Source organism: Homalodisca vitripennis, chromosome X (genome assembly GCF_021130785.1).
Source record: "Homalodisca vitripennis isolate AUS2020 chromosome X, UT_GWSS_2.1, whole genome shotgun sequence".
Lineage (NCBI taxonomy): Eukaryota > Metazoa > Arthropoda > Insecta > Hemiptera > Cicadellidae > Homalodisca > Homalodisca vitripennis.
The window spans coordinates 106,314,675-106,327,696 of NC_060215.1; positions in this window are offsets into that span (position 1 = coordinate 106,314,675).

Here is a 13,022-nt window from a genome sequence, read left to right on the forward strand (position 1 = left end):
TAACTATTAAAACGTATAATATTATAAACCAAATTATAAAGTTACTATTGTTGTGTGCACAATTTTAATAACCACGAAATGAAACACTTGAGGGATTTTTTGCTGAAAATATTGAATATTATAAGATAATAGACAAAATCTACAAAAACCAAGTATACTTTTCACCATTGTACTCTTTATCTACAACCAAAAGATCTATTCCTGAAACTAGAATGGAAGAATCCAACTCAAACACGAACATCAAGTAAACAATTCTTTTTTAGCCCTTGCTCACCGGAAAATGGGAAATCTCAAATACAAATCAAGAATTTTCAGAAAATGCCTCATTACATCAGAGAACCAGTAAACAAACCAAATTGTCTCCTTGAACAAACCATTAATCACAAACTTGTTTGCACATTACAACAAAATGTACAACCTGCACAAGAACATACAAAGAAAGAACTTTTCCTACACCAAAACACTGACACGATACCCAACAAAATAGAGCGCCTAAACACCCTTCTCTTTGAATTTAAACCAGACTTTGAGATACTAACAGAACGTGGACAAAAAATTGAATCACTGCAAAATACAAGATTTGTTGGGTATATACTCACTGCCGAATACTGTAGGAAACACCACCAAAAGGGAGGAGTTGCTATATTTGCAAAAGAATCTTTAAACCATCAAGTTAACATAATTAACACATACAATTATAGCTATTGCTAAGATCACCCTTGGTGGGTCCCATCTCTTTCTTGGTAGAGTCTACAGAACAAATGGAAACCTGGAAGCCAGCCTGGAAATTCTAGCTGAAGCACTGGAAAGCATACCAATGAACCAACCAGTATTAATAATGGGTGATATTAACATTGACAGCCTGACCAAAAAGAATGCTACTCTTTAATGAATGAAATCCTGACTAGTCACAACACCTATCGTCTTGACTTACCACCTACAAGGATAACGCCGACTTCAAGGGCATCCATTGACTGTGTTTGTACTAACCTTGAACCAGAAAAGATTCATATTGAGGTCATAAATACGGCCATCTTGGATCACACTGGTCAGCTCTGCACCATTCAATGGAACAAACACATACCACCCCCACCTGCTACTGAGCGCAGAAACATGAGCAACAGAAATCTGCTTAACTTAAAAACTTTGCTCCGTCAGCAAGACTGGACATCAGTCTTCCATACAAACGATGTAGAAGAATCCTACAATAACTTTAACAGTGCACTTTATTTTACCATCAATTCAACTTGCCCTATAATAATATTGAAAAAGAGGACCAAGCGGGCCATACAAATTTTGGCCCCATAACAGTTCATCTGAGGAGGCAATTCACTGAAGCCCAAGATTTGTACAATACTACTGGAGATGAAACTGACAAAAGACATGTAGCCCTTCTAAAAAAATAGTATGACCTACGATTAAAACATCTTAGATGCCAAGATAATATAAAAACAATTTCACCAGCAGATAATAAATCCAGTGCAGTCTGGCAGGTTATAAACTCAGAGAGAAAGCTAAAAGAGGAAAAGCACCTTCCCGCAGCACTAGACATACAGGGAAAACTCACAAAAGATCCCACAAAAATTGCAGATTATCTCAATACATTTTAAAAAAACGTACCTGAAGATACTATACTAAACAGTAAACAGCCTAGAAACCACAAAATCCTATCAGCCCCAAACCCAGATATACCAAATTTCATACTGCACCACACAACCCGAAAAAAAATAGATCAAATTATCCAATCATTGAAAATTAAAACCTCAGCTGGATATGATAATATCTCAACAAAACTTTTGAAAGTTTGTAAAGAAGAACTAATTGGGCCTTTAACTAACATAATAAATAAATCTTTTAATTCTGGAATATTCCCAACTGCACTTAAACTAGCCAAGTATACCCTAAATTTAAGCAAGGATGCACTACACAAGCAGCTAACTACTGCCCAATTTCATTAGTACCCACCTTCTCCAAAGTTGTTGAAAAATTGGTACTAAACAGATTGCTCCATCACATAATAACTAACCAACTTCTGACACCCCACCAACACGGATTTTTGGCTGGAAGATCAACAAAAACAGCTCTTATTAGCCTGGTGGAATTTTTAACAGACCAATTGGAAGAAGGGAACACAGCCACTGCCATTCTAATTGACTACAGTAAGGCATTTGACAGCCTTACCCATGGACATCTATTAGAAAAATTGATGAATTTTTGAATAAATGGAAAATCACATGACTGGATAAAAAGTTACCTGACAGGACGAAACCAAATTGTAGAAATAAAACACACCTCAAACAATTTAACATGTCAAATAGAGTCAGTGCCACAGCCCATCATGCGTGGTGTACCTCAAGGCTCTGTATTAGGGCCGGTCTTATACATTTTAAACACAAATGACCTACCTAGCTTCATGCAAAATCTTGGACAAACGCTGATGTATGCAGGCGATACAGTGCTTCTACTAGGTAAAAAAAGAACCAGATCAACTTGAAATAGCTGCTTACACTGCTCTGAATATGGCTCCAATATAGCCATGGAAATTACCTTGTGGTAAATGAAAATAAAACTAAACAAGACAAGGTCCTAGGAAGACACAAGGAAATTGCAGGGAGATTACCAGAGCTGGAGATAACAGACGCTTCAAAGTACCTGGGCATAATAATTGAGGACCGCCTTACATGGACAGACCTCATACTCTGTGCAAAAAGTTGAGTACAGCATTATATGTAATTCGCAGGATAAAAAGTACATGTGACACAGCAACAGCCAAGACTGCTTACCACGCCCTATACTAAAGTCACCTTTGATATGGGATTGCTGCCTGGGGAGACATCAATGAATCCTTAGCAACCTCCAGCAAAGGGACTCCTGCAGGCATCCATTTAAAGATCTGAAAATTCTCACTGTTGTCAATCTCTACATCACTACATCACCTTTCTCCATATTGTCACCTGAAGCAGCAAGAACCGGTGCACATGATCACAATTACAATACTAGGCATGCCACCAACTCCCAGTACACTGACTCACTATGACAGAGAAGAAACCTACCTACGCAGGAGCAAAGTTAAGGAACGCCCTCCCAGAACACCTTAGAAAGACTGAAAAACAGCAGTTTGTACGAAGACTGAAGAACTGGTTACTGGAGCATCCGTTTTACCAACTGAAAGAATTTTATAATGGACTAATAACAATGAAAGTCTAACTGTTTTATATTAACTTGACAAAATTTTCCATGCTAGACTTCCATGACCCTTGTTCCTATCTCTATGATAATATACAACAGAATGTAAATATGATTTAAGAAATAGTTTGAAGCAGAGAGGATGCCATAGTTCACTGATAAGTGACTCTTTTCCTTACCTTGAGGTGCAATACTTAACAGGTCTGCAACCATCTACAAAATTGACATGAAAAAGTATCAAGGAAAATTTGTAAGGTCAAGTGAGTTATTTGCGTGGGAAGGCAGTTTGCTGACACTGTTTTTCCCAGAAAGTGTCAAGTCGATTAACTGGCCCAAGTGCTTCATGTGTGCTGCAGACAAGGTTTATACTAGGTGAGGACAAATGCTGCATTCACCGTCTCTCACCATACACTTTTTTCTCACTTTCTTCAAATTCCTAGAAAAAGCTTTAAAGCAAAACTTTAATAAATAAAAATGAACTTCTTTCAAATACAAATAAATGTTCTATGTGCTTAAATATATTCCAATAAAATGTTTAAACACGGTTACAGGACCACTTTAGTAAATGGACCTGGGTCCGAGCCCCTCCCCTTTTCGGGCCCAATAATTATGATTTTCTGAACAGCAATTTTGTACTACAAATACACACACCTGCATGCATATCTATAAATAATTCTATCAAACTTCACCATATCATTTGTCAGGTCAAAATAAATAAGAAATGTTAAATAAAATATAGTCCTATTTTGGTTAGTTTACAATCAGTCTGAATGTTGGTGTTTTTTAGACAAAAATTATTTCTTTTAATGAAATAAAGGTATAAAATTAAATTAATTGGCAGCATTTTCAGCCTAGTAGAGATTTGTTTCAAAATAAGTGTCAAACATATTATCTCAGGTGTTAAAATGGCAGTCATACAAAATGTAATAACGTAATGACCAGATTTTTTGTGAAAAATTTATAAGCATAGTATAATATGAGTTATTGTTAGATAAATATTTTAATAACATATTTACACAGACATAACATGCAAATAGATGTTATTTGTAGAAAACTCGGTTGCACGACCTTTGGTGGAAAACTCTGTGCTTTTGTATAAAACATTGTGGTGCACCTGATGAGACAATAAGAACACCTCATCTGGATTGCATTGGATGGGTGCTGGGTAAACTTCACAGATCTCTTTTATAGTCTAGGTGTCTCTGTTGATACAATGCAAGAGTTCATTTTGAATGTCGTTGTCGCCGACTTTTTTTTTATCTCTTTAATACAAACATGACCAAGTTCCTGGAGTCAAGTCTGTGATCTTTACTGATTACTGAAATAAAATCTAAAAATTACCGACAGACAGTGCACTTAGTATTTGTGACTTATGTTTATATTGCATTTCTTGTTTGCCTTAACCTGAAGAACAATTCCTCAAAAGATCACTGGAGAGTTCATGAACACTCTTATATCACTAATAAGTCTTAACACTTTTTTTTTTAATTCATGCTGTTTCTTCTTTACTTTCCCAATTAACATGTTCAGTGCGGCTGGCCCGATTTCGGGCCACCGGTGACTGGTGCCAAGCAGCCGGCCCGATATAGGGCCACTACGACTGTCGGCATATATACCCTCAGTGTGAGGCCAGTTCTTGTCGGGAGTAATTTGTTGGGATTTCAGTTGTGTTTAAATTTACCCAAAACTGATATTTGAATTTTACAAATACGCTTTTTTGCTCGCGAGTTTTCAGAACAAGGAATAATATCAACTTTTAAATCCAAATTTTCTCTGAAAAATAAAATAAAAAAAATACAATTATCTACTCTCCATACCATGTTCTTTATGTTATAATTAGACATAAGGGATTAAACCTTGTCAGTATGGCCCCTTACTTAGTCTATGTCAAAGGCAAATCTACAACTACTGACTGCTCTCCATAGTTTAGTAGAGGGCACCTTCAAAAAAAGTAAGCTGCAGTTAGAGTTTTCATGGATATTTACGAGGACTTTCAATATGGTAGCATACATAGGCAGCTTTGAAGAGGATAGGATTTCCTCCAAGTGGATTGTAGACTTCCTGATCAGTCATCAAGTTGAGAGTAAACTGCCACAATTATTGCCCTGAAGGGTGTCCTCAAGGAGTGGTAATTTCCCCCCTTTTAAGGGGTGCCGTGTACAGTTAAGGTGATGCAATCAATTTTGGGTTTTAAAAATATGTATAAATATGTTAAATTCTTAGCTGTTTGAGAATGTACGACTGTATATACAGACACTAGTGGTAAAGATTCTATAGCTATAATTATTTTACGTAGTATAAATTTGTTGTATATAAACAATCAGAATTATCCAAATTACAAGAAAACAAAAATTATAGCATTTTTGTAAGGTTAGTCAAAACTTTGTGTAAAAAAAAAAAGTAAAAATGTAACTGTATATAAAACAACATATGTTTTACAGTTTTTAAAATATTAATCAAAACTTTTTATGTTTGTATTTAGTTTAATTTGGTATTAAGTGTTATAGTGGAATAATTATTTCAAAGTGTTTTTTCTCATTTGAAAATGAAAAAATATATGCTATAAGTAGACATTTTCTTTTGTAAATTTAAATATAAGATTTGTTAATTATTTTCCATTGTATTAACAGTTTCATTGCTAAATACATTTTTTTCAATTTAAGTGTTCACTTATTAAGAACTCAGTGAGCTTGTGTATTCTATAAACTGTGTTTAGGAAGATCATGAGGCCTACTATGAGAAAGTGAAAAATGTAGGTTTACACAAGAAGTAGTGTTATCTTTACAGTTTTGTGGATAATAAAATAATTTTTGGTGTATGTGTACAATTTTAGTCATACTAAGTGCTATTTTGCATACGAAACAAAAAAAATTGTTCAACTGGAAAAACGTTCAAATTTATTTTGTAAGTGCCATTTCAGTTTTTGACAATAAAATAAATTAATAATAGTATAGGTATGTTTTATGTGTTTTTAATCAAACAATTTATCTGTGAAAACTTTTTAAAAAATTAAGAGCCTATCTAAACTGTTTTTAATTTTATGGATATTTTAGTAAAATGTTACAAAATCGCTGAAATAGACTTGACATTGACATTTTTCAGCAGTACTTGAAAGAAATACAAATTAACTTTTATGTTCTGGCAAGTGCACACTTTACCACCAATAATTATTATAAACGATATTGTAATAAAATTACTATACAATTTTTTTGTCACTAAAAAAAATATTAATATTATTGTTTATGGCATTTTTAATACAAAACTTTTTGTTTCCATAATGATGTAATAAAGGAAATATTACAATTATTGTGGAAGACAGATGGCCTGGGGTTGAGTGTATTGAGTGGAATTGGAGACATCAGCTACGCTCTCAGGCCACCATCCTCTACATGCCCGCCAGCACTGTAAACCCTGTAAAAGGCTCCTAGGATACAAATGGGGATTAAATCCCATGATGATATATTGGATCTATGAAGCCATAAAGAAACCAATGGTTACATATGCAGCTCTTGTGTGGCCTACAGTAGAATAAAGCACAACTAACACATCTACAGTCTTCAGAGGCTAGCACGGGGCAATGAGCTCATACCTAACTTTGGTACTGTAGACTGTACTTGGATATACACATCTGGGAGAGGAGGTGAAAAAGCCAGCCACATTTGGTGCAGTAAAAGCTCTGAGTAAAAAGGTAATAAGACCTACTTCCTCAGAAAGACACATGGCTATAATAAATTAATTCCCTGTTGTCAAAACGATTAACATGTCTGAGTGCATGGTAAAGAAATACTCTTTTAATATGTAGGGTGTATATTATGTCTGGAAACACCCAAATATATCCTTTAATAATTTAAATATAAATTTGAAACCTCTTACAATCGTGATAGAGATTGGGCATCTACTTTTTGGAACAATGTTTTGTTATGTCACACCAACGGGGGGACGTCCTGCGAGGGTATCGTGAATATTCTTAATGGAAGCCTATACCTTGTGATACATAATTTTAAAGGTAATAGCTTACTGAATTGAATGCCACAAACCGCATCTCAAAGGAATTATTCTATCAGAAAATAGAGCATTTTTAGTATTGAAAATTTACTGATGTTCAACAATGTAATTTTAACATGGTTCTTGCCACAAAATGTGTTACACTAATTTTTTTAGCATTTTTTAATAAATGTTCAATTAAAATAAAATAAACAATTTATTTTTAAGCTGGTTTCATTAGTTACAAATTTACCAGTTTTTATTACAATGAATAAAAACTTATGAGTCACTTTCTCTGATTACTTATGAATCTGTACTTGGTGTTTTCCAGTCAGCAGGAAGGTTTAAAGAGACAAAGGTCACTAGCCTATGAGAAACATTATTGTGTTATTAATCATCTGGTCTACAGGTTTCAGTTTGTTGAGCATGGAGCTTTCACTAGACAGGTCTAAGTTTGGGAATTACAAATGGACAAAGGTCATATCATTCCTGTCGAGTTAATCAGTGTCTCTGAAGCATTGCTGTCAACAAGTTATCTAATTACAGTAGTTCAGTTTTTATTTGGCATTTTAATGGAATTGTCTGAAAGAGAACGAATTACTCTGTTGATGATGCGAGGATATGGCGATCGTCAAAGATCTTATCGGGAAGTTTGTAATTTGTTTAATGACACTTTCCCAAAAAGGAATCCCATAAGTGTTTCAACAATATCAAACACTATTGAGCGTTTTGAAATGACAGGGAGTGTACGTAATCGGCCAAAGTCGGGTAGGATACAATCTGCAAACAGATGAAGAACATGCACTAGATGTTTTGCAAACATTTATTGAAGACCCACATTACATCGCTCAGAAAAGCTGCACAGCAACATGATATGCACCCCTGTGAGTAAGATTTTGAAAATTAATAAATACAAACCATTTAAAGTTCATTTAGTCCAACAGTTAAGTGAGGATGATTACGACAGAAGAGTTGAGTTTTGTGAACTTGTGAATGCGCAAATGTGATGACAATAGAGATTTTCTGACCAACATACTATTTTCTGATGAGGCAACTTTTTTCCTAAATGGCAATGTTAAACAGGCACAATTGCCGTTACTGGGCTAGTGAAAACCCACATTGGATTACTGAGTCCCATTCACAGCAACCACAAAAAACTGAACGTATGGTGTGGGAATTTTAGGTAACAAAAATTGTTGGACCCTTTTTCATCAATGGAAATTTAAATGCCGAACTTTACTACAATATGCTCCAAAATGAAATAATCCCAGCTATTCGAATTGCACCAGGAGAATACTTTGATAATGTATGGTTTCAGCAGGATGGTGCTCCACCCCATTATGGGAGACAGGTAAGAGAGTATTTGGATTTAAGGTTTCCTCATAAATGGATTGGCCGAAGAGGAGAAATCGAATGGCCTCCAAGATCTCCGGATTTGTCACCAATCGATTATTTCCTATGGGGTCATTTAAAATCCAATGTTTATAGAAGAAAGCACTCATAATTTGGAAGACCTAAGAAACAGGATTATAGAGGAGATTGCTTTGATAACTGAAGAAATGTTAGGCAACTCTGTCGAATCATTTTACACAAGATTGGCTCATTGTCAAACCGTAGAAGGAACACAGTTCGAACAATTGCTTTGACAACCAAATGCAGGTAAAACGTTTGTTGTAAGACTTTTCTAACAGCATACATTATTTTTTATTTGTAATAAGAAAATCAATAACATAAGTATTTCCATAATTGTACTGTAATAAAAACTGGCAAATTTGTGCTAATAGAACCAGCTTAAAATGAAATTTTTTTTTATTTAATTGAACATTTAAAAAATGCTAAAAAAATTAGTGTAACACATTTTGTGGCAAGAACCATGTTTAAAATTACATTGTTGAACATCAGTAAATTTTCAATACTAAAAATGCTCTATTTTCTGATAGAATAATTCCTTTGAGATGCGGTTTGTGGCATTCAATTCAGTAAGCTATTACCTTTAAAATTATGTATCACAAGGTATAGGCTTCCATTAAGAATATTCACGATACCCTCGGCAGGACGTCCCCCGTTGGTGTGACATAACAAAACATTGTTCCAAAAAGTAGATGCCCAATCTCTATCACGATTGTAAGAGGTTTCAAATTTTATATTTAAATTATTAAAGGATATATTTGGGTGTTTCCAGACATAATATACACCCTGTATAATGTCTCCACAGAAATGAGTAGTAGTCACTACAAAATAAAGTAGTAATATTAGAAATGCAATACAAAGGAGACCTAGCATACTAAAAGTGTGTAGCCTCAAATCTGGACTCAAGGACAGAGTGTAGTGTATATCGACCTGAAGCCGGACTTGTGGTGCCATTAGGAAAATATGCCACAGTATTCAAAGCAGAAGTCATGGCTACTGAAATATGCACCAGAATGCTTATCCACATAGGCCTATAGGTGCAGAACACCTAATACTATCAGGTTGTCAGGACATTTTAAAGACCCTAAACGCCTATTCTTTTATTTCAAATGCAGTATGAGAATGCAGGAATGCTCTAATGAAACATAGCTGTCTAACAGACTCCCTGGGAAAGATAGGCTCTAAAAACCTTTTGATACAGCCAGCCAGGCTGTGGAGTGCCTTCTTCTACAGTAAAGCTCTAGCAAATGTCTGAGAAAAGTGGTCGGATCCAAAACATAGAGGAAGGCCCCAGAAAGCGGAGAATCAAAACATTTTTTCTCTCTTATGCTGAATGGACTAGGCTCCTAGACCTAAGCAAGCAGAACATGCACACAAATAGTACTTAGAATGCTAGGATATGGCTGTCTCCTAAAACATTTGATGAAGATGGGTTTCATAGCGGCTTAATTCTTGAGCCCCAAGGGTATTAGAAATGAGCCCACAAATGTAAATGGCTTTGGCAAAAACATAAGAAAGGGATAACCACAAGGGAAGCGCAAAAGACCTTTTAGAACTAAGTGCAGGATATTGGACTGTTCCCTCTGATCAAAACTAATTCAGCACTCACAAAACTGATCAATATTTATCAAGAATAAAAATTACACAATCTTTAGTGACTAAAAGAGTGGGTAAAAAATGTACTGCCTGATCTGTTCATGCAATGCTGTTGTGAACTGGACTGAACACAGCCACATAGACTTCATGTGGGTATTATTGTGTTGTTTATATATACTTAACAATCAGCGTGGTTTGACATTATATGGGCACGCAAACTTATGACTGCATTAAGCATTTTTACATCTTTACAACACTAATCATCAGCCCATCATATGATTTTATCTTGTAATCAATTCTAGAATTATTTTAACTAACCAATCATTAGAAAATCTTGTAGATAAAACTTGAAACATATATTCGTATTGTTTTTGTTGTTTAATTTTTCTGAAAAACAAGCAATATGTACATGCTCTCTGCAACCTTATTCCTCATTTTTATTTATGATTTATTGTAAGTTTGCTTTTCTGCACAAGTATTAGAATTTGTGAATGAACATACCCTTGGATGGATGATTCAAACTGGAATTATATATGAAATGGAATAAGCAATGATTTCTGTTTATTATGAAACTGATGCAACAAGAACATAGTTATTAACAATTAAAAAAATAAATTCATAACCTTTGGCCTTAAAAACGCTTTTTTATGATGAACTTAAATTGCATGATAGTGAGAATTATAGCAGTCACCTTCGGCAACTGTCTTGTTTATTGAATAAGTCAATAGTATAAAGTACCTCAGAATCGTCATTGACGACACTGACACTGTCTTGGAATCATCACATATCCCAACTTCCACTCCAACTACATAAAAATGTTCATAAATTTTGCTTCTTAAAAAATTGTATGGAAAAAATTTGATGCATACTCTTTATTTTGCGTTTATTCACTCTCGCTTACTTTACAAGCAGCAAATGGAACAGTTCACACTCATCTTAAAATTACTCAACATTTTGTATAGAAATTAAATAATAAAATAAGTTTGTTGCAAATAAATTATTGAATAGTATAGATAGTGTCCAGTCTAAAATTGGTCGAAGCCAATACAAACAGCACAGAGAGCAAGTGACAAATATTGACTGAACTTTAAAATTTGTATTTTGGTTATTTTACTAGTTATCATGACTTAATAAGATGGCTATTCATTTTCAAATATATTTATTTTTTGTTAGTCATGTACTAAATAATGATGGAATAAATTTATTATCATACCTATATTGATGAATAGAAATAAACAGAATTCTATATGCTGATTTTAGTTATGGCGCGGTGGGGTAACAACAGTACGTTATTTGTTTACTGTTTACAATGGTGAAATTATTTGTTTTTAAGAAATATGTTTGTGAGATTGTGTGACATGCTGACTCAAAGCTATAACAAGTAGAAAAAACGAACTTCTCGCTAAAGTGAAATTGACCACAAGATGGGAAAATGTTTCTTTGTTATCTGGTAATATATAATTGTAATTATTTAAAACATTTACAGTAATAACATTACTATAAATATATTGCTTAATTGCATCACATAGTTCCACCACATGGATCACCATGCACAATAAGACTAACATGTTAAAAGTTATATAAAAATTATATGGCAACTTAATCAGTTCTATTTTTAGCTAAATAAATTCTTTTTTAAATGTAAAGTGCTAAATATATTTGGGTATATTCTTTTAACTGCTAAGTTTGTTCTCTTCACTGGACACTACTTACTATGATTTGATGGTTTATTTGTCACTACTATGTTTATAAAGCGTTGTACTTTGTTGTAAGTAACTTTTGTTTTCTTCGTTACTGTAGAGGCTTTAGCTATACGGTTATCCTTAAAGCTTCATGGGCACTTTTTATACTGAAAACACATGCTCTTCACATACCATTGGCCTGAATATGTCATACTTGACCCAAAAACAAGTTGGTGGCCCCCAAATATTGAAGCCCTTTAAGACTTTGATATTGGGATTGATCTTTCACACAGGGGTCATCCTACAAAACCGTTGTGCAAAACATGTGTTCTTCACTTTCCATAGATCTGAATATGTCATGTTTGACCCAAATACAAGTTGGTGGCCCTGAAATATGAAGCCCTTAAAGGCTTTGATAAGGCAAAAGTTGGGATTGATCTTTGATCTTTTACACAGATGTCATCCTCCAGCACTGTTGAGCAAAAGACAATGCTATAGTTTCACAAAATATAAGTTCTTGGAATTTCGGTATTACACAGTTGGTTTGTCTATAATATCTTTTTGAACTCTGAAACAACTAATGCACAAAACAAGAAATCTACTAATTCAAAGAGGCATTGGCATGTTTACAGATGAGCATGAAACAAGTGAACAGAAATTGGAGCAATTGTTTTATACAATCAAGTGTAATAAATTAAGTGAAAAAAATCATATATTACTTTTTGCATTGCCAAATAACAGTATTTTATATCTAAAACTGTAACTAGTTCCGGTAAAGTGACTGATATATTGTGTCAACATATTGGGTAATGTCCTATCTTTAAAATCTAAGTCGTCTACTGAAAATAAGCATATAAACAAAAGACAACGTGCTGTGAAATGTGCTTTCAATTTCCATCCACATGCAGCACAAGAGAGAAGCTAATAAAAATAGCCAGCTTCTTAATGACATTGTTGGGCCACTTTACCCAACAAGCTACACCATAACAACTACGATTGTCAGGCCGATTGGCCTAACATGGCATCTGAAGAGTTAAATTTAGTTTTTTTATAAATAGTTGTCATAAAAACCATTGTTTTATAACACCTTGTATACATCAAAATTTGTATAATAATTACTTCCAGAATAAAATTTAACACTAAAATTTAACTGATCAAACGAGT